At 43.1% G+C, this 26431-nt stretch overlaps 1 protein-coding gene across 4 annotated transcripts in view; it reads right to left on the bottom strand.

Annotated features, from left to right (window-relative positions):
• SIPA1L1 (signal induced proliferation associated 1 like 1) overlaps positions 1 to 26160 on the bottom strand; it is a 371151-nt gene extending 344991 nt beyond the window's left edge. For 3 of the 4 annotated variants that reach the window (XM_087856075.1, XM_045807903.2, XM_045807913.2), the window contains exon 1: positions 26101 to 26160. The gene's annotated coding sequence lies outside the window, so the exon portion shown is untranslated. Of the gene's footprint in view, positions 1 to 25745; positions 26034 to 26100 lie in introns of those variants that run through there. The other variant, XM_045807907.2, reaches the window with a different exon arrangement.
• Between the last annotated feature and the right edge of the window lie 271 nt (positions 26161 to 26431).

The following is a 26431-nucleotide window of genomic DNA, read 5'->3' as shown; positions in this document are numbered from 1 at the left end:
GGTTCTCAGACCTCTCATCTGCTGGATCATCTGTGGGGTGCCCCCGTTCTTGCTCTTCCCAGAGCAGGTTCTGGCCAGTGTGGGTACAACACCAACACTCTCAACTCTAGAACCTCTGTGTTTATAAATGAAGCCCAAGGCTGCATTAACTTGCTCCTTAGCAAAATCCACCCCGTGGACTCATACTGAGTTTAAGGGCCAGTGAAAGTAACCAAGAAACTTAACTCTATTTAACTTTTTTCTTCCCCACATAAACATATAAATCAAGAAGTATTCACATCTTATAATGGGGTCTTTGGTTTCTGGTCCTTTGGTTTCAGGGGTCTCTCCACCCATTCCTACTGCAAGTTTTAGCTCGCCATTCCAACCCTTTCATTTATTTTTTTTTAACTGTATTATTTTTAAGTATCTCTACACCCCATGTGGGCTTGAACCCACAACCCCAAGATCAAGAGCCACAGGCTCCTCCGACTGAGACAGCCAGGCACCCCAACCCTTGAATTCTTTTAAGGTGGTGTTGTTTCTCAATCTTTTGTTGCTATCGTTCCCTAAGGAGACTTTTTAGATATTTTCCTAAATCCCGCTCCCCCGTGAAATTTTAATACCACACATATGCTGTATCTCTACTTAGGTACTAATGTATATTGCACTTCCATTAAAGAATAAAATTGCTGCCCTCGCCCAATATCACTTCCTCCAACGTGTGTGTTTTAAAACCTTGCTTCTGTCAACTACCTTACCTTACCTTTCTAAGTCTGCTTCACATGGACAGCTGTCAACAATAAAACCATTTCAGTAAAAGATAAAAGCTGTGGGGCTGAGATCAAGAGTCCCATGCTCCACTGACTGGCTCAGGCGTGTTACTCTTGATCTCAGGATTGTGAGTTCAAGCCCTGTGTTGGGTGTGGAGCCTATTTAAAAAAAAAAAAAAAAGATAAAAGTTGTAACCCAGGGAAGTACAGAGTCTAACAGCACAGCAGGAAAAGCTTCCCTCCCAGCTGAGGCAAATCCATTAGAACTACTATTTTTCAAGTACACTTCTCCAACAAGCCACAAAACCCACCTAATATCCAGCTCATATTTTCCATCTTGTTCATAAGGACAGCATTTTGTTAAACTAGACACTTTGCTGAAATCAAAAGACAGCAGTCCCTTAATGAATAACCTATCTCACCTTCTTAAAATCTGTTTTTAAAAAGAACACAGGATTAGCACAAAATGACTTATTTTGTCTCTCCTAAACCCCTCTAGAATCTGTTCCTTTTTTGGACGTGGCCTGCATACTCCCTACCTTCACTGTTGTAAGAGGTTCCCGTTCCCCTAGGTTCAAATTAATACTTTTTATTTTCCACCTTATGAGCAAACTTTTTAAATGCAAATCTGATCTGTCTGCTCCCCGGGTATTTTAAATCTTTCCGGAGCTTTTTACTCCCAGTAAAGTCCCAACTCCTCAGCATGATATGCAAAGATTTTCACTGTGAGGCCAATCAGTGGCCAGTCACATCTTCCCATTTCTAGAAAGCTTTTCATAACCACTTTACCCAGGATAGCAGAAATGCTCTTACACCCACACCAGCTGGTACCTGCCCTCCCCCACCTCATCTACTCGCCCCTGGTCTCTTCCTATTTTAGAAGCAACATCACCTCTTCAAAGACTTCCTCTTCTGCCCCTCTCCTTCCCAGAGCCACAAAGCAACTCATAACCAGCTTTACAGACACTCTGCATGCATTTGGTAATTACTTGCTTATCAGAATGGGTCTGTTTTCCCCCACAGTGGAGCCATTTAAAGGATGCGTGCAAGGAAAGGCACTAAGAATACTTGCTACAAGCTGATATCCTAAATTGGGAGCTTGACATTCATCTTTGTATTCTAGCACCTGGAGTACCAGGAACCTATGGGAATTTGAAGCCCAATAAATATTTTTGGAATGACAAACCCTGCTGGCTCCAGATAACCACTACCTCTTTCTCTCAGTGTTATCAAATCACCTGTTTAAATCTAGACTCAGTTTTTGCCAGAAATTCACAAGCAACTTAATCCATTTTCCTTTCTTTAGAAAACAAAAACACTGATTTCAGCTTCTCTCACCTTCTCATTTCTTGAAGTTTCCAACTGGGTTCCTCGAAAATAATTGCAGAGTTTTCGGTATCCTAGGAAACAACTCATTTCAGCCCTGAGATTTTTACCTACTTTGAGTGAGAAGACTCTCACTTTACTGCATCTTTTGTATTCTCCCCTTCTCTGTCTGAAAACCACTTCCTTGGTAGAGAGGAAAGCAGGAGGAGTGAATGACTCTGCACTCCCTCCTTGAAGATTAAACAGTGAGTCTAGCTTTGTTCTTCTTCCTCGCCTTGTTTTATAGATTGAACAGTAATTAGCATATGCCTTATCTTTATTAAAGATGAACCCAAATATACTTGATAACACACCAAGTCCACTCTTAGACATATATCCATCAAAAGCACGCCCATGTGCATCTCAAAGGACATAACAGCCAAAGATCAAAAATTGAAACCCAAATGCCCATCAAAAGTAGAACATATCAGTAGTTGTATATTCATACAATGGAAAACGATAGAGCAATAAAAAAGAACTATAGCTACAAGAAACACATGGATACATTTTACAAGTTAAACAAAAGAAACCAGGCACAAATGAAAACACCCTTGATGATCCCATTTCTATAAATTTCAAAAATATGTAAAAACAAATCCATGGTATTAGAAGTGAAGAGTGGCTACCTTTGGGAAAGAAGAAGGTGATGATGGCAAAGGTGTACGAGAAGGCTTCTGGGGACTAGGCACATTCTCTTTCTTGACCCTGCATGGTGATTACACACGTGTACTCATTTTCTGATGATTTACTGAGCTCTATCTTCACGATGAACTTGATGTGTATTATACTCATAAAAAGTCTTCTTAAATCATTGTGGTAATTTCAAATCCTTCCCTGCAACTCATGGGTCATTCTAGAGGCAAATGTTTCTAAACATTTGTTGCCATTCAGTCTGTTCTTTTGTTTGCATGTTTACTATCTGCCCCCTCTCCTTTGTATACCACTTAAAACGTGGCTTCCTAAGAAAGTAGAAACACAACCCACAGAATAGGAGAAAGTTTTTTCAAATCATATCTGATAAAAAAAAAATTGTATCTATGCTGAAACAATCAACAAAACAAAGAGGCAACTCACACAACGGGAGAAGATATTTGCAAATGTCATTACAGATAAAAGGCTGGTATCCAAGATCTATAAAGAACTTAATCAAACTCAATACATGAGAAACAAATAATCAAATCAAAAAATGGGCAGAAGATATGAACACTTTTCCAATGAAGACATACAAATGGCTAACAGACACATGAAAAAATGTTCAACATCATCAGCCATCAGGGAAATTCAAATCAAAACCACATTGAGATACCACCTTACACCAGTTAGAATGGCAAAAAATGACAAGGCAAAAAACAACAAATGTTGGAGAGGATGTAGAGAAAGGGGATCCCTCTTACACTGTTGGTGGGAATGCAAGTTGGTACAGCCACTTTGGAAAACAGTGTGGAGTTTCCTTAAAAGATTAAAAATAGAGCTACCCTATGATCCAGCAATTGCACTACTGGGTACTTACCCCAAAGATACAGATGTAATGAAAAGAAGGGCCAAATGCACCCCAATATTCATAGCAGCATTATCCACAATACCCAAACTGTGGAAGAAGCTGAGATCCCCTTCAACAGATGAATGGATAAAGAAGATGTGGTCCATATACGCAATGGAATATTACTCAGCCATCAGAAAGAATGATTACCCAACATTTGCAGCAACATGGACGGGACTGGAGGAGATTATGCTAAGTGAAATAAGTCAAGCAGAGAAAGACAATTATCATATGGTTTCACTTATTTGTGGAACATAAGGAATAGCAGGGAGATCGTTAGGAGAAGGAAGGGAAAAACGAAGTGGGGGAAACAGGGGGAGATGAACCATGAGAGACTATGGACTCCGGGAAACAAACTGAGGGTTTTAGAGGGGAAGGGGGTGGGAGGATGGGCTAGCCTGGTGAAGGGTATTAAGGATGGCACGTATTGCATGGAGCACTGCATATTATACACAAACAATGGATCATGGAACACTACATCAAAAACTAATGATGTACTGTATGATTACTAACATATCATAATAAAAAAAATTGGATCTAGGGTATACAAACAATTCTCAAGACTCAACAGTAAAAAGACATACAACTCAATTTCAAAATGGGCAGAGGAGGGGCGCCTGGGTGGCTCAGTTGGTTAAGCGTCTGCCTTCAGCTCAGGTCATGATCCCAGGGTCCTGGCATCGAGCTCCACATTGGGCTCCCTGCTCAGCAGGGAGCCTGCTTCTCCTTCTCCCTCTGCCCCTTCCCCTGCTTGCACAATTACGCACTCTCCCTTTCAAATAAAATAAACAAAATCTTTAAAATAAATAAATAAATAAAAAATAAAATGGGCAGAGAATCTGAACAGACATTTTTCCAAAGAAGATATACAATGACCAATGAACACATGAACGATGGAAGCGCCTGGGTGGCTCTGTTAAGCATCTGCCTTCAGCTCAGGTCATGATCTGGAGATTGGGCTCCCTGCTCGGTGGCGAGTCTCCTTTTCCCTCTCCCGCTGCCCCTCCCCCCCCCGCTTCTCCCTACTCCCGTTCTCACTCTCCCGTGCTCTCTCTCTCAAAAATAAATAAACAAAATTCTTTTAAAAAGCACATGAATGATGATCAACATCATTAGTCACTAAGGAAATGCAAATCAAATCCACAATGAGATTCCACTCCCCACCCCTGAGGACTGCTGAAATAAAACCACCAAACAGTAGAGCAACGAGCACTGGCAAGGATGTGGACAAACGGGAGCCTTCACACACGGCCGATGGTGGGAACGTCGAAGGGTACGGCTACCCTGGCAAACGGTCTGGCAGGATGAATACAGAGTGACTCCAGAAGTCAGCAACTCCACTGAGAGCTGTCCGCCCAAGAGAAATGAAAGCATGTGCACACAAAAACTTGCACACGAACAGCAGCATTCTTCTTAACACGAAAAAGTGAAAACAACCCAAATGTCCATCAAATGATGGATAAACAAAATGGTGTATAACCATACACGGACTAGCACTCGGTAATAAAGTATAGATGCACGCTACCACGTGGATGATCCTTGAAAACATCATGCTAAGCACGAGAAGCAAGGCACAAAGGACCACGTGTTACAGGATTCCGCCGACATGAAACATCCAGATTAGGCAACTCTGTAGACAGCAAGGAGATGCGCGCTTGCTTAGGCCTGAAGGTATGGGGTGCGCGACCCAAGAGCTAAAGGGCATGGGGTGTCTTTCTGAGGTGACGAACATGTTCTCAAACTGTGGTGATGGTTGCACGAAGCTGTGAATATCCTAAAAACCAGTGAATTGTGCATTTTCAATGAGCTAATTATGGTATGTGAATTATATATCAATAAAGCTGTTATTTTTTAAAAATCTGGCTTCCTTTGCAGTGGCCCCAAACAGCTGTGCTGCCTTCTCAGAAGCCGGCCCCATTTTTGCTTAGCAGTGTGATTTGGCATCTCCAATCACAACTTTTGTTTCTTGGAGCTTCCCACCCATCTGGATGAAGCCATACTCCTTTTTATAGTTCTGCTGGCCTTGGAGGTACCCTATCTTTTCTCTGAGCTTTGTGAAATCTCCTCCTAAAAATTTAGGCCGTGACACTTTTCTATCATGAAAAAAATGGAAGCCACTTCCACCCAGGGTTCTCAGCCTGAATCAGTGAGTCACAATTTCCACCTTCTACCTTCTAAAAATAGATCGAGGACTTATCAGATGTCTCCATATATTGGGTTAAGATGTCCACAAATATACAGACAGTTGAAGTGCACCATTTATAAACTACCTTCTCCTGTGGCAGCTTTGAACTTCTACATGTTTATTCAGGGATGCATGTAAGATTAGGCTCTGGGAATACAAAATTGCAAAAGACACAGCCCTGGCCTTCAAGGTCTAACAGGAGATGCAAACACAGAAAAAATAACTTTAACATATTCTGACAAAGCTCCCCCAGCTTCTCTCTATCCTGCCACTTAGTAAGTGGCTTGTAATTTTCTGTTACCCGTCTGTCAGCCTGGCTTGCTTTCCTGAGAACGGACGTGCCCTCTGAGTCCCAAAGACTGACAGTGACCTGAACCCAGGAGAGCTTCAACAAACTCTTGGTTGAGTATGTGAATGAAAAAGCTTGACTATGCAAGGAGAACCAAGTATATCCTACACCAGCATCTGCCCTGTTCTCTTAACCTCTTCTCGGTTACAAATCCCAGCCGCACTTGGCCTGAGCATAGTCCTTGCTGAGGCCGGCGGGGAGCAAATGAAGCTGGGAAGATACTCAGGCTGATTCCTCCCTCTCTGCCCCCTGACCTCTCCTCCATCTGAGCTCTTAGCTTTCCTACCCTTGCCTTCCTCCATCTGACACCTGGGGAAAAATGCTCAGGATAACCTTTCAAAAAGACAACTGTGATGAGATGGGATGTTCCTGTGTAATGTAGATAAAATTTATGACTCCAAGAACCCACCATTATAACCCAAATGAAATGTATCTTTCCATCAGGGTCTTTAAAAACCCAAGGGAAAGAGACCGGGACAGCTGAAAAGCTGGGAGGGCTTGCAAGAAGGGAGGATGAGGGGGGGGGGGCACCTGGGTGGCACAGCGGTTAAGTGTCTGCCTTCGGCTCAGGCCGTGATCCCCGCGTTACGGGATCGAGCCCCACGTCAGTCTTCTCCACTATGAGCCTGCTTCTTCCTCTCCCACTCCCCCTGCTTGTGTTCCCTCTCTCGCTGGCTGTCTCTATCTCTGTCAAATAAATAAATAAAATCTTTAAAAAAAAAAGAAAAAAAAAGAAGGGAGGACGAGCAGCTGACACAGACTGGGCCGGGCGTCCACTGCGTGCCAGACCTTGCACGTGCTGCCATACAATTCCATCATAATTAGAGCTCCCAAGGGCGCCAGGTGGCTCAGTAGGTTGAGCATCTGGCTACTGATCTCCATCTCACAGTCAGGAGTGTGAGCCCCGCGTTGCGCTCCATGGGAGCCTACTTAAAAAATTAATAATAATAATAATAATAATAATAATTAGAGCTCCCACCTACTGGTACTGAACCCAAACTGTGGGGATGGCAAACACACATCATCTCATTTCTCCTTGACAATAACCTTGCAAATTAAAGCATCATCACTGTCCCCTTTTTAAAAATGAGGGAAGAGGCTGAAGAACCACCTGAGGGCACAGAGGTAGGATGGAAACCAGGTCTCGGGTCCCAAAGCCCGTATGTACCACTTCCAATTACCAAGAAACACTGTGAGACATGGGAATGCAACTTAGTTTCTGCACCCATGTCCTAAATCTAAACCGTAAAAATGAGGGAAACTCCTTCCTCAAAAGTTGGCTTTGAAAATTAAATGAGACAATAATCCAAAAATGTACTAGTACATAACAGACCCTCGAAAATAAAACTGTTTCTGTTCTTTCTGCTTCTCCTGCTGTGAACTTCTGGCCTTAAAGCCTGAGCACACAGTGGACACACTGTCATTTGTAAATCAGCGCTCACACCCTGTCCTTGAGGGCGGGCTCTGGCCTACTCATATCCAACAGGTTAAAATAAAATTAATTTCGAGAAAAGCATCTAGAATGCCAACCACCACCTTACAAAGTTTTAGAACACAATTCACTTGCAACGCCGAAACTATTCACAGAGAAATCTAAGGTCAAAGCTGCTCTTGGTTTTGTTCGCCAACATTTTCCTCCTGAGGAATCACAGACACCCCACCCTCAAGGCTGCTGCGCCCCGCACCATATGCCCACAGTGGAAAATGCTGCTGTCTTCCCGGGGCCTCCCTTCTCCCCATCAGATTTCACCTTCGAGCCCCTTCTGCTTGTATTCAGAAGCCATTTTTGAAAGGTAAGAAACAGGAAAATGTTAATTGTGGTTAGTTTTCATTGGGTGGTAAAATGATGGAGGATTTTTTTTTCTTCTTCTTCATACTTTCTGGTATTTTCTGAACTTTCAAAAAAAACCCTTATGCAGTGCTTTCCTAATACAAACAAAAAAGACACACAAGAAGAGAAAAGGAAAGAAATGCCAATGCATTTAAATGATCTCCTTAGTCTCCTGCTGGACATCTCTCTTCTTCCTGACTCCCCGGTGAGCTGGAAGCATCCTGAGAACAGGTCTGCTAAATCCTCTGCACCACACTCATCACAGCACCTCAGCCACAGCAGGGGCCGGACACAAACTGGCTCAGTGAGGGTGTGTCGCGTGAATGAGGAATATTCAGGTAATATTTAGAAACAGACTATCTTAATGGGTGGTGGGTGGACCAAGGTATGAATGTGGCATGTCTTTAATGAACTTGGATTATCATAGTTAAATATCATTATTAAAAAGGCAGCTTTCAAAAAACCCTTATGCAGTGCTTTCCTAATACAAACAAAAAAGACACACAAGAAGAGAAAAGGAAAGAAATGCCAATGCATTTAAATGATCTCCTTAGTCTCCTGCTGGACATCTCTCTTCTTCCTGACTCCCCGGTGAGCTGGAAGCATCCTGAGAACAGGTCTGCTAAATCCTCTGCACCACACTCATCACAGCACCTCAGCCACAGCAGGGGCCGGACACAAACTGGCTCAGTGAGGGTGTGTCGCGTGAATGAGGAATATTCAGGTAATATTTAGAAACAGACTATCTTAATGGGTGGTGGGTGGACCAAGGTATGAATGTGGCATGTCTTTAATGAACTTGGATTATCATAGTTAAATATCATTATTAAAAAGGCAGCTTTCAAAAAACCAAAGCAGTTAAACATGACAAATCTACAACCCGAAGACAAGGTGAACTACTCAAGGTGATTCCCAGTTGCAGAGGGAAACCAAGAACCAGAGAGCAAGCAGACCTAAGGTCCTCATGCGTCTTGCTCTAAATGAGTGCCCCAGAAACTGGATTCATTAAATAACCCCAGGGTTCTGTGCCCCACTTGGAGGGCACATCGTGGCCCTGCTCAGCTACATGCTCAACTACCAAAGTTTAAGAATACTCTTTAAAATTAATCTTTGTTCTTAAGATTAAATAATAAGCCTAAATATGAAAGCAAATGGGATTACGCTAAAACCACCCCAGCCATGTTATCACTCCACCAAAAATCCTTATCTAATAAACCAAAGCAGAAAATGTAGGGGCTGATTTAACATGAAAGAGAAGTCTCAAATATTTGGTTTGGAGAAATGACCTGCACATAAAGTTTAAAGAAGGGTATATTGGATTCCATAAACATACAAAGCCCATTAGTCACTAGAAAAGTGAAAGTAGTAAAAATGTTTTCCTTTTACACCATGACCTCAGTTAACTAAATTAGCTTTTTACTAATGACTTCAATTCCGTTTGATCAATTGAATGTGTGTTTCCTAGAAGCACACCTGATTGCCAAGACTGACCTTACACCTGTTTTCGTATTTTCAATTAACTTCAGTTCTATTAACCTCTCTTTAAAAATCTGCATATTGCTGGGGCGCCTGGGTGGCTCAGTCGTTAAACGTCTGCCTTTGGCATTAGGGCGTGATCCTGGCGTTCTGGGATCGAGCCCCACATCAGGCTCCTCCGCTATGAAACTGCTTCTTCCTCTCCCACTCCCCCTGCTTGTGTTCCCTCTCTCGCTGGCTGTCTCTATCTCTGTCAAATAAATAAATAAAATCTTTAAAAAAAAAATCTGTATATTGCTAATATACCTCCGGGCTCCTAAAACACACTTATTTCAAAACAAAGCAGATGCTGACTTGATGACAGTATGATAATTTTAGGGCAACAGGCGGAAGTCAGTGACAGGATGACAACTTCACAGCAGAGCTCATGCTGCAAGAAGATGAGAAAGCAAGCATTTCACCCAGAAAATACATTTCTCACGTTTCCTGTCTTGCCTTCAGTTGGGAAGTAAAGTGAAAGTGTTCTTACTAGAAAATAATTCTGTGGCTATTACAAACTCTGTGAAGATTTATATTTATTTTGCCACAACCATAAATATTTCTGTTTCGTCTAGCTATCTGCACTAGAAGCATTTGCAGCCATAGGCCCTGAACTTCTATAGCAGGTGTGAACCTATGAGGTTGTTGCCCACATCTCAGTAAGTTCAGTTGGCCGGAGAGAATATTCAACCACAACCAATAGCTTGACTCTACTAGAAGGGAGAAAATTAAATATATTAACCATGAATTTTCTCTAGGAGTCCAAGATACTTGCTCTCATGCATCTCCTAAAAGTTCACTCACCTACCACCTCATTTTCCTTAGTAAAACCAGCAACAGGAGGAGGTGAGAGAAACGAAAAGAAATGGTCTAATGCCTGAGGCCCTGAAAAAATGCAAACAGGCCAGGGTCTGCAAGCTGGGCAAGTCACTTAGCCTTTCTCAGCTTTATCGTCTGTAGATAATACCTACTTCACAGGAATTCCATGGGGATAAAATCAGATAATCTAAGCAAAGAACCTATTCATTGGTAGAGCTCAGCGAAAGATATTTAGGACTATTATTAACTGAGCACTGTGGAGGTCACCTTGACAGGCCAAAGTGCTGCAGGAGATACAGGAAAAGAAACTGCCAAAGGGTCACATGCCAGTTCTGGGAAATCCAGATCATCACTGCAGATACAAAAAAACAGTCCCTGACTCCCACCGTGGCACAACACGGACAAATGATAAACTACACACCATGCTTGACATTTCTACCAGCAAGACCAGCCTTTCATTGGAGAAATGGCAGAGAGCTTCTATCATCAGCATGGACGGTGTTTAAAACAAATAGGGTGATGGTCACAGCTACCCTATTATATGCAGACAGGCTTTCCATCATTTCCGGCAATAAAACATATTCTATGCACACAGCCAAAACATGACTGCAACAACTCTAGTCCCACCAGGTGACTGCACTAGACAATTTCCCAACTCAGTAGCTGCTGCAATGAAAGTTAATGTAAGAAGGTTTGTAACAGGAGCTCGACAGCTTGGCTCCCACTCATGGAGTCCTAATGTCTATCTTGTAGGCTTGTTGCAAAGATTAGCAGTGGTGTGACACGAAGTGCCTGGCACATTGGGTACTCAATAAGTAGTAGCCTTTGTAAAATGTGTAACGAAGAAGGAACAAAATCCAAAGGCCGAGCCTGACATGAAGCAATCAAAAAGAGAGTAGCTCCTTTTCAACAAGAAATCAAGTTGTATGGGGGCGCCTGGGTGGCTCAGTTGTAAGCGTCTGCCTTCGGCTCAGGGCATGATCCCAGAGTCCTGGGATCGAGCCCCGCATCGGGCTCCTCCGCTGGGAGCCTGCTTCTTCTTCTCCCACTCCCCCTGCTTGTGTTCCCTCTCTCGCTGGCTGTCTCTCTCTGTCAAATAAATAAATAAAATCTTTTGAATGAATGAATGAAAGAAAGAAAGGGAAAAAGAAAGAAATCAAGTTGTATGAAAACAATTGGATAAAGAACACAGTAACAAGCCTTACAATAGGGAAAAAAGCAGTAAACAGCAGGTGAATGAGTTTGCCACCCAAAAATGAATGTCAATGAGCCCATTCCCCTGGGGCGAATAAACATACAAAGTAAGATATGGTTCGTACCTCCAAGGGTCTCCAACTACCTGAGCAGAAATCACATGGCTTCACCTATCTGTTTGCATTCCTTCCCCTTGACTCTATGTCCTATGAAGGCCAAACCCACAACCCGACATTGAGCACCGTGCAGGCACTCAACACAAATTTGTTAAACAAATGAGACACTCAGGTTCTCAAAGACTAAAAGAGTACGTGCCTCAAAAGCTTTCAAGCCGGGCTTCATAGACTGCTCAATCTGAACGTCCAAGGTGCAGACAGACACTCCGTGTACTCAGCGTGCCCCCGCTGATTCTAACACCCCATGGAGACTAAGAACCACTAACCTCGTGGAGCCCCCAAGAACTGTCTGAATGGCCTTTGCAAGGGCCCCATCCAGAATGATCCGGCCTAGGCTTGCGGTGGGGAATGCAGCCGTCACTGCTACAGAAGGCTCTACCCGCAAAGTCCTTTCTGCTGCCCCTTCAACCGGCAGCACTTACTGAACTCCCGTCCTTCTCTGCGGCGCCTGGGAAGACAAACGTAATCTCTCCTCCTTCCGTAGGATGGACCTTCAACCCTTGTGACAGGGATGACATCTGTTCCGAGTCTTCTCCAGGCTAAATGTCCTTGATGAATTGTGCATCAATGATTTAATGTTAAGCTCCTTAGGTATACAGCACAGTACAACGGCTTATCAGAGAAGGGAGAACTCAAGGAGAGTTACACCAACCAGAAAAACGGCAGTGAAGGAAGTGGGCGCAGAAGGGTGAGAAAGCCAGATAAAACTGGAACTCGGGCTGGTACTGCATCAGAGGGGATAAAAGCAAAACAAAATAAGGATAAGGAGTGTGATATGCAGGGAAGGGGGTAAGAGAGATAAAGCTACCGGTGAGGAATTTAGTGCTTTAAATTGAATAGAACTAACATGGGACATGAACAATGGCTCAAAGAAAGTCGGAATAGTTGGGAAGAGGAGAAAGCTGAGCCCCAAGGAAGGCAGAGACAGAGTCGTGGAGAGGCCAAAGAAATCAGATAAGCAGGAAGGGAGAGACCCAAGAGAAAGGTCACAAAAGCGAGCAGGAGAGTGTGAGTTTGACGTGGCAAGGTACTGAACCACTTTAGTTCCCTGAGGGCGGCACACGTACCTGGTGGTACTACATTAGGAAGAGTAATCAGACAAGATGGCCTAGACACAGGGCAGCAGGAGCTGAGGTGCTCACCAAGGAGCCTGCTCTGGCCACCCAGATACAAAGGTCAAGGGTCTGTCCTGAGATGGTGGCAATTAAAAGAGGAAAAGTTGAAAACAAGAATCAATTCGAAAGAAAAAAAAAAATGGCAGTGCTTTGTCTCAGAGCAGCCCAAAGAGAAAAGGAAGGGAAGACTCAGAAAGGACATCTGAGAGCTATCTGGAAAATTTAAGGAAGAAGCAGGCAAGGCTCAGGCAAGGGAAGGCGAGATCGGCGTGCGGTCTCAGGCACTGAGTACATGGGAAGATTAGCATGGGGGGGGGGGCTTGTTTGTGGAAGCTTCTCAGTTCACTCCCTGCTCCACAAATACACATGGTAACTCACGGCTGTGCTCTTCTCTGGTTTTGAGTCTAAAATCTGTAGCATTACCACCAAAGTTAAAGTGCTTAAAAAAAAAGTTGAAGTGTTCTGATAGGAGCTAGCTGAAAGAAATCAGCCAGAAAAGAGCACACATTGCGTGAGCCCATTTACAGGAAACATCCAGAGGGAGCAAGTCTATAAAGTGGATTAGTGGTGGCCTAGGGCTGGGGACAAACAGGGAGTGACAGCAAAAGGGATTAGAGTTCCTTTTGGGAACGATGAGGATGTTCTAAAATTGTTTATGGAGATGGTAACACAGTTCTATGAATGTACACTTCAAATGGGAGAACCATATAATAAGTTAATTATAACTCAATGAAAGTGTTACATTAAAAAAAAAAAAACAAGAGTGCATAAACAGGTACTGCAACTTCAGAAACTTAGAGCCCATCTCCCCAATAAAAATGACTATGAGACTCGAGTTCAAATAAAAAGCCATCAGGCAATTTGGAAAATTCTAAAAGATATTTTAGAGACTCTAAGTAAGCTGTATTCCTTCTAGGGGAAAAAAATGATTAAGCATGGAAAAGACAGAGATTTAAATATATAGATCCCTTTCAAATTAGTTCTTATAACTGACCTAAATTTCTTAATATGTACCTCAAAAATAAAGGCTGGGGGGTTTTTTCAGACAATTACATCAAGTGATATTCCAATAGATACCTATTGTTCAGTCTCTTACAAGCTGAAATAAGACAATGTATAGTAAGTCACTTCAACGAAAAGCAAAAGGTTATGTAACTTAACTATTACTGAGCAGATGGGTAGACTTATTTTATAAACCGGAGGACCTGAAACATAAAGAGCGATCTCCTCTTGCCTGCAAGATACAAGAGAATACCCAAACCGTTTCTGCCTCCCGACAGCTCTGAAGCACCTGGGTCCTGCTCCCGACGCCTCCCTGCATTATTAAAGCCATTACCGCTCTCTGGACGCTGCACGCCCAGCCCAGTGCTTAGACGCGGTTCCCGACAACCCTCAGTCACTCAGCAACAGTCCTACTCACTGCAAGCGTCAGGCCCTCACAGGCACCCTTACCTTCTCTTTCTAAATTGCATAACTGGCAGTGGGCCCCTCGCCGACGCCCCACGGAATCCTGCGCCCGGAGGAAGCAGCAAACCAGGAGGGCAGTGAAGAAAGTGGCAGCGCCTCTGTGCAAACTGTGTGGCGTGTGGGAAGAGCCAAGAACCAAGAACGGACACCCTGGGTGCTCCTAAAGCAACGTCAGGCTGTGAGCAAGGTATCTGTCGTCAGCGAGGACCGCATGGACACGGCTAGCTCCTACCACCTCTCAGGAAGGACGTTTGGTAAGTTCAAAATGCCTCCGGTTGAACTATAAGACTGATGCTCTCAACTTTTTCATCTTTTGGATCTTAAATTTTCACTCAGTGGGGTCAAATATATATTGAACACATCCCACCCGCCTACAACAAAACTTGGAGTGACCCCAAAACCTAGGAATATATAAACAGGTATTCTGAACCAAGAAACATGGAGAGTGGTCTCCCTGACAAATCTGACCTATTAGACCCTATTTGTTAACTGATGCAAGTCATGAGAAGCCGCAAAGAACAAAGACTATGAGAAAGGAAAGAGCCGGCGTTTTTCCGACTATAATATCCTCCCACCTAAATCGAATCACTTTGGCTTGCACGATGTTTATTAAGGGGCAAGTCTGGCACCACACGCCCACGTGGTGCTCCCGTGGCTCTGCACAAAGTGAAGCCCTCTGACACCCTGAAGGAAACCAAAACACCAAGTTCTCCCAGAAGCTGCCCAGGAATCACAGCATGAATAAGAAAGAACACTATTCCATCTGTTGGGAAAGAAAACCAGCCTTTGAAAGGCCAGTGCCAACTTTCCACAATACATTCTGGCCTATGGCCTAAGACCTAAGTAGTTCAAAAGAGACCACAAAGTACCTAAGATGGTAACCAATCTACTTTCCAGAAATAATACCACCATTACAAGACATAACTTTAGACGCTTCAACTCTTTTTTTTTTTTCATTTGATGTTAAGAATTCGGAGAAGGGCCAACACTTTCCCCATTTCACAAATGAGAAAACTAAAGCCCATGAAGGTTAGCAGACCTGCCAGCTGCCAAGCTGACTTCTCCTCTCGCACATCAACTGCTACCTCATACCCAGTATCTACAAGCCAGCTCTTAATCCCCAAAACCTCTTCCTCCCACCGTCCCCACTTCAGCGAATGGCACCTCCATTACTCCACTTGCTCAGGCCAAAAACCCTGCTGTTCTCCTTGACTCCTCTCCTTCTTGCTCTCTACATCATCGCACCCTTCAGGGAGTCCCACCAGCCCCACCTGACCTACGTCCAGAATCCAGCCACTTCTCATCACCTCCACTGCTCATCGCATCTGACCCAGATTATTGCTAGAACCCTCTGATATCTCCCTGCTTTCCACCTTAGTCACCCCCCCACACACATACATACTCTATTCTCTGCACAACTGAGTTTTTTGCTTTAAAAATATGTCAGATCACACCCTTTGTGGAAAACCCTGTGGTGGCTTCCCATCTCACTCAGAGTTGTTCATCGCTGCAGATCCAGGACGAGAGCAGCATCTGCCATCTCGAAGGTGCTCAAGTGAATACTGCTGATTAGTAAACAAACGAAAAATGGCCAAATTCACAGAGCCAGGATGACACAAATCTTCCAGTGCTCTTGGTAACCATGAGACCACATTTACAACAGCAAACAATCCACATGGGAAGAAATTCCTAAATATTACTTTGAATAACGGAACCCTATCACACATAATCAATACTAGGTTGAATTTCTAATGACAAATTCATACGAAAATATCATTTTCACTTTAAAAAGCCATGAAATCTCACACTAGGTTATCTGAGTAGTACACATTTGGCAGCACGGGCAATTGCCTGTTTCACTTCCACGGCACTGGTCCTCAGATCAGTGGCTCTTCCGTATTCGGTAACATGATGTTGCCACATCTCTGGGCTACCACACACATTAATGACAAGGGCTCTGAAAAACGCGGCAACAAGCACCTAGGAACAGGGGTGGTACGCGTTTCTAAATTTCCCACACTGGCACTATACCGATCTGAAACAGAAATTAAGTTTCTATGGTATTAAAAGTCACGGCAGAAAAGCGACATTCAGAACTGTCTCCTACCAAAATTACAAAAACCTCAGAGTTGAGATAAAATGTTGACTGTTTTCAGATCAAAGGGAAACTAACGCTAAAATTATCCACCATTATAGAATTTCCTCACTAAAATATTTTAGAGTTAAAAACAAATTCTCTGAATTTCTTTCTTTTCTTTTAAAAACATTTCTACTACCTGCAAAAAGCCTTCAGTCTCACTAAATCACAATAATAAATTCACGGAATTTTAACAGTTGGCCTTAAAGGAAACTTAATTCAACCTCAACCTTCTTCCCCTTACAAAGGAAAAGATATTTGGTATATAATAAAATGAACAATAAAACTTGTTAAATGAGTGAATGAATGAAGATCCAAAAAGGGTATATGACTCTTTAAGGATCTGACAATTAAGGGAAAAAATCCAGATTAATCAAAACTGCGTTTCTAGACTCCTTTGGAACAGACGTGGAAGTAGAGGAAACCAAGACTTGAAAACCTTATCTGGGTCCTCAGGAAAAACTTAACCAAAATTCACTAAACCCTGTTTCCTTCAGTTCTGTTACTTAGAAAAGCACTTGATAAAATAAATTTTGCCAAGACCTATCTCCTTGGAAACCAAAAAGGCAGCATTGTCTAGGGTTTGTTTTTTCTTCTATACAAAGAATATTTAACACAGGACTAATTTCATAATAAACAACTACAACTGTTTTGCATCAGAAGTAAAACAGGTGGCCTTTGACGAAAAGAAAACTCAACCAGACAAGAGCAACAGAACACTGAAAAGGACCAGATCAATCACTAGAATATCAGCCACATGAGTGCACGAACCATATATTCCCTTGTCACTAAAAGCAGCCACTGGCCCCTGGCATTATAGTGGGAGTCAATAAATACTTATGGGATGAATGAGTAAGTTACTCCATAGAGAATCACCCATGTAGACATGAATTCATTTGGTCACCACTGAACAACTAAATGCAAGCATACCACATTCTTCCTCCACAACAATTCTACCGATGTCCCTTCAAGTAATACACTCAACCAAAATTATCCCCACAGTTTTATTAAGAAGGCGAGAAAGTAGTCTCAAGTAGCCCAAAGTACTTACTACAATAGCCACTTAATTTGCTCTTCTGGTTCCAATCTCTCTCATTCAATTCATCCTACACAACCCAGCCAGGTTAGTTTTCCCTTCTTTGCACATCCCAGAAAAGAAAACAGTGCTGTTGGCTAGCTAGTCAATCTTTTTGTGCGGCCTACTGCTATTCAAGGAGCAGACGGGGAAAAGCAGAGTCTACTGGAATGGAGTAGGAAAAGCAATAGAGTGTCAAGGAAAACAATACCACCAGTGACAGTTCTTGTAATAACTGATACCACTGAAAACCTTGAGATTACCACTAGCGGCTGTCATGAAAGGCCTCCTTGTAACACTGCAACTCAACTGACACAGATGGTTTGGGGTATTTATACCCAGTGGGGTATATATCCCATCTTCAAGGTCCATCGCCTTTTGCAAGCTTTCCCAAGCCACCGGAATAAGTATCTGTGAAAGTACTTTGCAAACCAGGAAGTGCTAGACACACAGCTCTTACTCTACTCGCTGCCAATTGATAGCCTTGCAAACATTCTGCCATTTAAATCACTTTACCTCATTCTTTAAGTGTCTGATACCCGCAAAAAAATGAAAAATCCTGTGAGTTGTTTTCTCAATCGTCGAGTTCTCTATTCTCTATTATTTAAGAATAGCATCAATTAAAAATAAGTGCCACTCGCACCTACAGATTTCAATATATTAGAAAGCTAGCGTAATCCAAAAAGATGTAGTACTGGCATAAAGACAAACAGACCAACGGAAGAGACAGCCCAGAAATAAGACCTTGTGTATGTGGGCAACTGATCTTCAACAAGTGAGCCAAGACCACTTCAATGGGGAAAGGACAATCTCTTCAAAAAACAGTGTTGAGAAAACTGGACATTCACATCCAAAAGAATGAAGTTGGACCCTTATCTTACACCACATACAAAAATTAACTCAAAATGGATTAAAGACCTAAACATAAGAAAACTGTAAAATTTCTAGAAGAAAAACACAGGGGAAAGCTTCATGACACTGGTATTGGCAATAACTTCTTGGATATGATGCCAAAAGCACAGGCAATAAAAGCAAAAATAGACAAATTTTAAAACTATGTGCATCAAAGGATACAATCAACAGAGTGAAAAGGCAACCCAAAGAATAGGAGAAAATATCTGCAAATCATACATCTGATAACGGGTTAATATCCAGAATATATAAAGAACTGAAATCCAACAACCCGATTAAAAAATGGGCAAAGGATTTGAATAGACATTTCTCCAAAGCTGATAGACAAATGGTCAACAAACATATGAAAGATGCTCAACATCACTTATCGACAGAGAAATGCAAATCAAAACCACAGTGAGATCTCACCTCACACTCATTAGGATGGCTACTATGAAAAACAAAGAAATTAACAAGTGTTGACGAAGATGTGGAGAAACTGGAACTCTTGGGCGCTGCTGACGGGAACGTAAAACCACTGTGGTCTTACAACTACTATGAAAAATTGTAGAGATTACTCAAAAAATTAAAAAGAGAACTACCATATGATCCAGCAATCCCACTTCAGTGTGTATATTCAAAAGAATTGAAAGCAAGGTCTTAAAGGTATATTGGTACACCCATATTCACACCAGCAATATTCATAATAGAAGAGGCAGAAGTAACCTGAATGTCCGTGAATGGATCAGTAGACAAAATATGGTCTACACATATGGAGTATTATTGGGCCTCGAAAGAAGGAAATCCTGTCACATGCCAACATGGATGAACCCTGAGGACATTATGTTGAGTGAAATAAGCCAGTCACGAAAAGACAAATACTGCCTGATTCTTACTTATATGAGTTGTCTAAAGTAGACACATTCACAGAAACAGAGAGTAGAATGGCAGCGGCCGGGGATAAGAGGAGAGTATAGTTTCAGAGCTGCAAGATGAGAAAGTTCTGGAGATCTGTTTCACAACAACATGAACGCACTTAACACTCCTGCACTATATACTTGAAAATGGGTAAGATGGTAAATTTTATGTTATGTGTTTTTCAACACATTAAAAAAAGTAAGTGCCAACACACAGTTACCAAATCGGATTTATATGTTCTACATCCACCACAGGAGTCTAAGCAGCCTGACCCTTTCAGCCTTTGGCAGGTATTTCCAGAGTTTTTTCCAAGTTGTCTTTTTTAGTCAATGGGACAGCATAGAGGATCAGAGGCTCCTCTCCTCACCCATTCAAAATGAAGCTTCCACAGTCCCCAGGCAGCTGCTCTCTGGTTTAAGCTACTACTTGTTTACCTTTTTGTCAAGCCTGGGTTCAAAACTGATTTAAAAAAAAAAAAAAAAAAAAGCAGTTGTGCTCTCAAGTGGGTGGAGGAGAAGCAGAACAGAATCCTCCACCGAGTTCCTTCACATCACCGTCCACCTGATATGCAGCACGCTGCCCTGGAGAAAAGCCCCCGAGTTCACCGGGACCCCCTAACCTCTCCACCCAAGCACTCACTGCTCCCCCAAACACACGTCCTCCCCAAACTGCTGAAAGCCACTATTTTAAAACATTACCTGGAAAATGGCCTTCAGAACAATCCCACCAAAAGCAATTATTCGGCTGACGTTCTTGAACTCTGAATAAGTCTTTCCTATGAACTCTGTAGCTCTCCATAACCTATCATTTACCTACTGAAACATTGTTATGCAATTATTAGACCTCATTTCCTATTACAAAGGATAAGCACTAAGATCCTCATTAAAAAAATAAAGTAACATGGAGACACTTCGAAGAACCACGGGCACCTGGCAAACTGTTAGAGACAAGGGTTAGGAACCACAGTCAGACCCCACCCCAAACACAGACAACACACACACACAGCACCTTCTCTTTACATCGGAGAGGCCAGCTGCTCAGGAATTAGGCTCAGACAGTATACCGGCAGAACCTTCTGAGGTCTTCCCTAGAGCAGCCAGAACTAGGCTTAGGAAGAGGGAGGAGGTCCACCAACCACACCCCAACCCGCAGGGCAAGAGGAAGAAGATGTGTTTCTGAAGCCTTCTGAAGAAAAGTAGTTCGGTTCCGACAAGTCATAAACTTACGTTTCTTGCAAAAACCTGGGGAAATACTGCTTTCCACTTTTTTCCTAGGCACACATCGATGACGCAAGCAGTAACAGTCAAAGTGGGTGAAAATTTTAGGACATGCAACTAATTTATAATGATCTATATCTTGTAGGCATCTCCTAACAAGCACTGTCTCTTCTCGAAAGCATAAGATACCACGGTTCGGTTGTCCGTTGTTTCTCTAAGAGCATCGAGAACCACAAAGAAACTTGTAAAAAACCAATAATCGATTCTGGGAACCAAGACTGTTGAAGGGAACACAAGGAGTTCTCAATATCCAACGAGAATACCTACCTAGGCAAATACTCTAGAATATGGGGGGTGGGGAAGGATAACATAGGAGCTGAAGGAAAAGAGACTGATCACACTCAAGTCTGGATTATAGAAACATAATCATTCACTATGAAGCTCTTTGCTTTTTCTTTCTCACTAGCTGTTTTCTGAGTAGTTGAGAATTCATTCTAAAAGGAAGCAAGACCCTGAACCACAAAAACCCATTAACGATGATACCTACAGCTTCAGTAAAAGACTTTGTGAAAACAGTAGAAGAGAAAAGAGAAAATAACCAGAATTAACTACTGTATCTGCAAAAGGCATTTAACCCAGACCTGATCTGGGGGAGGAGAAAGGAAAAAGAACCCAGTGGTAGCCGAAGCTGGACATCCTGTCCTATTCATTCAAGTCGCCTCTGAGTGACCTCTGTGCTTGTGCAAACCAGAAACCCTCCCTCCCCAAGCGTGCACACTCCAACAAGCATCCACGCTCCTGCCTCTCCTGAAAAGAGGGGAATCTAATGTTATGTAATTGCCTGTTTCCCACAGTTTTAAACTGAGGCGTACTATAATCCTATTTAGAGGGAGAAGTCGGTGCAACATGACAAGTAACAAATTAGAAATCTAAATACTGAAAATTCTCATCCCAGGCCTCCAAAGGCAAAGAGCTAGGACTTCAGCTGACCCTGCCGCACACCCCCCAAAGCACTGCTCTTTCCTACGGTCCACCTAAAAAAGCTCGTGACGTTCCTCCATGCCATTTCAGGGTCATCCCTCTTGATCTCCAAGAAAACATTCATGTTCTCTTTACTCTCCCCAGGCCAGAACAAAAGGAGAAAATGAATGTGCACGGGCCCCTATCCTCAAAAGATATGCCCCAATAGATTTTCTTACCTTCATGACCACAAATGCAACCACACTCACGTTATTCCATCCCTCACTCAAACCATCTGTGCTTGAGAGACCCAAGGCAAAAGGAATTTTTCCCCTGCTTCTGACTCACTCCAGAGCTCATCAAAAGCCCACCAGAAGAATAAAAGAACGATCGTCTAAGGATCATTAACTTAGATCTAACCTTTGGAAAATAAAATCCCATATAGGTGTGTAGGCTTTGTTTTGCCTTTTTTTTTTCCCCAGTTAGCTAGACATAGGGAAAAAAACAAACAAAAACCTAAAAACAAAAATGCAACGAGGTCAATTTACTTCTTATGCCAAAAAGTAGAAGTGCAGTGGATAGGTTAGGCAGTCAATCTCAAGTGACCGTGGAACATCCATATTTTAAGAAGCACCGGATACGGAACAAGACACCAATTTCTGGATGAGCACTGAAAGAATAAGATAATGTTCAACTCTTCCAGGAGAAGGGAGAGAGCCCCTCGTCTAAAGGGCAGTCACCCAACTGCCACGGATATTTCTTCTCTCCTGGCTCAGGTTACCCTAGTGGAAGGGAGGGTGGCGCTAATTAAATCAGTCACATCTTCAACAGGAAGCTCCTTCAACATGTTCCTCTTTCTGTGCAATTATCCCTCCATCTGACCCAGCCCCCCTCCAAGTCCCCACCCCCTGGTAACACTTACACGTAACTGAAAAAGAAAGTCTACAAGTTGCCACTGTTCCAGAAATAAGGAAGGGACAGTCACTTTCTCTTACAAATGAAAAATTATATAAAGGGAAGAAAATGGTAAGCTTGGCTTCTCCAAAGAGCATACAAGTCTATTATGCTCTGAGTTAATAAAGTCTATTCCCCCCCCCAAAAAAAAGGAGGGGGGAGCCTACAGGCTCTACCATGTAGATATTTTAACTAACTCATAATTTCTTTTTCCATAACTTTGTAATTTGAGTAACTCTAAAGCTTACTTGCCAAACACTACATCAAAACTGTTTTCAAAGCTCTTCAACCTTCATGTTGATTTTGTTTGTTTCCTTAAGTTTTGCTCATTAAGATACTTAATAAACACTGAACACTTGCGGGGGGAGGGGAGCAGTAAAGGAATTTTAACCTATAGACTCCAAACAAACAAACAAACAAAAAACCCAGGAAACAAAGGAGTACAGTTAAATCTGGAAACCTTCCTCCCAATCACTGCCTGATCACTAACTAGCTCTTTTATAACCTTCGACAAATCACTTCAACTTCTGGGCCTCAGTTTCATCAACAGCAAAATGGAGAAAACGGGCCAAATGATTTAATTCAAAATCCCTTCTAGCTTCAACAGTCTATGAATCTGTTCATCAGAAAGAAAATGCAACTGCAAATAAGACTTTATGATTTGCAAAGTACTTTCATACATATTTTCTCATTAATTCTTGCAGCAAAGCTGTGAAGCAAGCATTATGCCCGTCTTTGGTGAGAAAGATAGTTTTTCAGAATGACAGTTCAGAGAGGTTTGATTATTTTTTAAGATCCCATAGCCAGAAATTTCGAAACCCAGACCTTCTGAGGGCAAATACTGGGCTCCATTATTTCAGAAAATAATAAAAATAATTGATTGATTGCTTGCTATGCAAAACTTTTAAGGAGGCATCAGGGTACCATAACACCAAACCCAGAAAAGTTACCACAAATGGCCCCACCGGACAGAAGTTCCACGAAACACACTTTTACTCACCACAGGAACCATGGAACCAGACAGCACACTTCCCAGATAGAGACACTGAGTAAATACCACCTGACACCATAAACTTCAAAAGGTTAGGAATATAGTGATATTATGGGGGAAGGGACAACTTTTTTCTCAATTTCAGATATGAACTTCCATCATTTGCATCAAAAGGAAGAAAGAGCATTCTACGTCAGAGATCTAGTTCTCCATTAGAGGGATATATCTATTTGTCTTCCTCTGACAAAGTCGGATTTCATCAGTGAACCAAAAATCTCAAATGTCCTGTCACCTGGAAATCTTCAAATGGGCCAAGAGGAATAATACCACAATCATGAGGACTGACAGGAAGCACACAATTATGTTCTCATGAATCACTACATACTTTCCCCTAAATTGGAAAGATTCAGGGAATCTGTAGTTTTACACTTTTCCACCTCTCCTCATGCTTCCATTTCACAGCTCAAAGAGAGAGAAAACAGCCATTTATTGAAAACTTCAAACTGCAAATTAATAGAACATATACATATCTCCACTCAGGGTCAACCAAGATCCCCCAAAGCTTACAAAACCACTAAACTCAAGCAATCTTCAATCTCTGACTTCAATAAAGCTACATGAAGATTTTAAGTTGTTTTAAAAAAAAATTGGGGGCAGGGGGTAGGAGGTTCCCTAAAATTACTCATGGAATTCAAAGTAAAAGCAAAGTAAATAAATATGAAAGCCAGAAAATAACAGTGAAAGGATAGAGTTAAATAAATCTCAGTACAAAATCTAAGTAAGGTGCTTTGGATTTATTGCCAAGAGTTCAACCTTGCCACAGGATCCAAACAACTGCCCGACACTTCCGATCTAAAAAGTTCTCTGTATGAGAGTTGCAATTTCAAACCGGAGGAGCGGTCCCAGGAACTGCAGAGAAGCTAACAGCAACACCTACTGACTATCTTGAGCCACTTGCCAAACTTGTTCTCTCAGTCAAACTAGAGAAATCTAATGATACAGTCAACTTCAAGAGTCCTTTACTTAAGCATAATGAGATAAGAAAATAAGTCGTCACCCACATAAAGCTATTCATCCCCAAAATCTCTTATTGTGCCCCTAACCATTTACGAGCAAATCAAATCATCACCCAAGTCATTTTAAATGCATTGTTAATCGCTGATGCCTCAGTACAGATAATTTATTCCATGGGAAAAATGTTTTAATATTAATATTCTTGTTAATAACTGGTATGTCATCTAATAGTTGGACACATCAGTGACCATAAACTGCTTTACGCAAACCTTTCATTTGAGACTACTGCTGTTACTGTTCTGCATTATTCCCATCAGTTTTTTTTTTTTATCCTGGTATAGGTGGTTTAATTGCAGCCTTCAAAAAATGAAAAAGAGAAAAGTGAAAGTCATTAAATCGGGATTATATAGAAAATTAATACTGTTACTAAACTGGCTGCAGAGAATGATTCTATAGGACTTAATCTTGTACTTTTCCAAAAGATTAAATCAGAGAATCTTTGTCTTGGACGAATATTCCATATGAGAAAAGAAGAGAAAGTTGACACTTAACTCCCACAGAGTACCAGTATAAAAACAATGGGTTTAAGAGTCTGAGTCAGAGTTTCAACATGAAAGGCTTACTTTATAGAGGAAACGCCAACCCCAGTTCATCCAGATAGACCTGGAACCTGATGAAAGTCGACACCTTTACTCTGAAATTTGCATCGCATCACTGGCTCCCAGTTTAGAAATATAATCGTCCAGCACGTAGTAAGAATTTCAGGGAACGCCACCTCTAAAATACCCGTCAGGAAAAATTAAATCTATTAAGGTAAACGCAGTCTCCAGGAGCCATCAGTCCCCAAATGCTTCCCTTCAAAAACGAATACCAACAACTCAATTAAACATCTTCCCTGAAGTGAGCCATTTCCCTTGTCTCTAGATTTAACAAACGGTGAAACCCGATGAAATTTCAACCTGCCCAATATGATTACTTGTCCAACCTAGAAACGCCGTGAAGCGATACGGAGCCTCGCAAATTTCCTTTAGGGTCAGAAGTTGGAAACGGATGAGGCTAAAGAAGAAAAGTTCTTTTTGAAGCGCCCTCACGCCTTCCCAGCCCTCTCGCGGTTTACTTGCTCCAAGGAAAGCAGGTTAGAGCTTCCCTGACTTTCACTGCCCTCCCCCCAGACCCCCGAGAGAAAAATTAACCACCCGCCGGCAGCGAGCTCCCTACTCCCTTTCCCGTGATTACACCCTTCGGCCTGTCCTTTCCAGCACAGCCTGCAAAGCGCTCACCCAGGTGACTGAAGGGGAAGGGTGCCGGGTGACGACGAGAGGAGCCGGGTGGGCGCAGCCACCCCGACCGGGGCGCGGGTCTCCCGGGCTCTCGCGGAGGCGCTCCGCCGGTAGTTAATGCAGATTCGGATTCCAAGGAGCGTGCGCGCGCGCCGTGCGCGGTGCAGCTCGGACTCGCCCCCGCCGGGCTGCGCTATCAGCACGCCACCGAATCGGAAATAAAACTTTGACCGGTCTCCCGGTGTCCTGCTCCCGGCCCTGGACCCGAGCCCCAGCCAGAAATACGCTACGGGGGCTGTCGACCGCGCTGCACCCCCGCTCCCCTGCCCGGCCCCGGGGCGCGAGAGCCACTTACCGCTCGGCCCGGCTTCTCGGTGCCGCCGCGCGTCCGGGGTGGGTCCGCCGCGCGCTCTCCCTGGGGAGAAAGAGAAACCGTGTGGACGGTCGGCGCGCGCTCACTCGCCGCCTCCTCTGCGGAGAACCGCGGGCGGCGAGGCCGGGCCGGGGCGGGCGCCGAGCGGAGGGGGGTCCGGGGGAGGTGGGGGCGGAATCTGCCCAACTCCCGAGCCCGGCTCCGAGGGGGACCCGGAAAGCAGGCTGGAGAGCAGCCGGCGGGGGCCGCGCTCCTGGAGTGGGGGGCGAGGGTGCCCCCGTCCCCGAGCATCAACTATTGTCTGGGCGTCCGG

The sequence above is a fragment of the Ursus americanus genome, chromosome 26 (genome assembly GCF_024610735.1).
Source record: "Ursus americanus isolate L20-20 chromosome 26, mUrsAme1.1.p, whole genome shotgun sequence".
In the NCBI taxonomy this organism is placed as follows: Eukaryota; Metazoa; Chordata; class Mammalia; order Carnivora; family Ursidae; genus Ursus; species Ursus americanus.
This window is presented reverse-complemented; position numbering and strand designations above follow the sequence as displayed.